At 56.4% G+C, this 1,370-nt stretch overlaps 1 protein-coding gene across 1 annotated transcript in view; it reads left to right on the forward strand.

Annotated features, from left to right (window-relative positions):
• LOC109914928 (fibrinogen-like protein 1-like protein) overlaps positions 1-1,370 on the forward strand; it is a 17,090-nt gene that overhangs the window by 9,163 nt on the left and 6,557 nt on the right. The window lies entirely within an intron of this gene.

Genomic DNA, 1,370 nt, shown 5'->3' on the forward strand with positions numbered 1-1,370 from the left:
CGCAAACCATCCACAACCTCATCACCTCAGGTGACCTCCCACCCACGGCCTCCAACCTCATCGTTCCCCAACCTCGCACTGCCCGCTTCTATCTCCTTCCCAAAATCCACAAACCTGAATGCCCTGGTCGACCCATTGTCTCCGCCTGCTCCTGCCCCACCGAACTGATCTCCAACTATCTCGACTCCATTTTCTCCCCCTTGGTCCAGGAACTCCCTACCTATGTCCGTGACACCACCCACGCCCTCCACCTCCTCCAGAACTTCCAATTCCCCGGTCCCCAACACCTCATCTTTACCATGGACGTCCAGTCCCTCTACACCTGCATTCCCCATGCAGATGGCCTTAAGGCCCTCCGCTTCTTCCTGTCCCGCAGGCCCGACCAGTCCCCCTCCACTGATACCCTCATCCGCTTAGCCGAACTCGTCCTCACACTCAACAACTTCTCTTTCAATTCCTCCCACTTCCTACAGACAAAGGGGGTAGCCATGGGTACCCGCATGGGCCCAAGCTACGCCTGCCTCTTTGTAGGTTACGTGGAACAATCCCTCTTCCGTACCTACACCGGCCCTAAACCCCACCTCTTCCTCCGTTACATTGATGACTGTATCGGTGCCGCCTCGTGCTCCCACGAGGAGCTCGAACAGTTCATACACTTCACTAACACCTTCCACCCCAACCTTAAATTTACCTGGACCATCTCTAACACCTCTCTCCCCTTCCTGGACCTCTCTGTCTCCATATCGGGCAACCACCTCGAAACCGATATTCATTTCAAGCCCACCGACTCCCACAGCTACCTAGAATACTCCTCCTCCCACCCACCTTCCTGCAAAAATGCTATCCCCTATTCCCAATTCCTTCGCCTCCGCCGCATCTGCTCCCAGGATGAGGCATTCCACTCCCGTACATCTCAGTTGTCCTCGTTTTTCAAGGACCGTAACTTCCCCTCCTCGGTGGTCGAGAACGCCCTCAACCGTGTCTCCCACATCTCCCGCACCTCATCCCTCACACCCCGTCCACGCAATAAGAACCAAAAAAGAATCCCCCTCGTCCTCACGTACCACCCCACCAACCTCCGGATCCAACGCATCATCCTCCGACACTTCCGCCATCTGCAATCCGACCCCACCACCAAAGACATCTTTCCCTCCCCACCCTTATCTGCTTTCCGGAGGGACAACTCTCTCCGTGACTCCCTTGTCCGCTCCACACTCCCCTCCAGCTCCACCACACCCGGCACTTTTCCCTGCAACCGCAGGAAGTGCTACACCTGTCCCCATACCTCCTCCCTCACCCCCATCCCAGGCCCCAAGAAGACTTTCCACATTGGCAGATGTGCAGGTGAACATCTGCTTGATGTGGAAAGT

Source organism: Rhincodon typus, chromosome 26, assembly GCF_021869965.1.
Source record: "Rhincodon typus isolate 14 chromosome 26, sRhiTyp1.1, whole genome shotgun sequence".
In the NCBI taxonomy this organism is placed as follows: Eukaryota; Metazoa; Chordata; class Chondrichthyes; order Orectolobiformes; family Rhincodontidae; genus Rhincodon; species Rhincodon typus.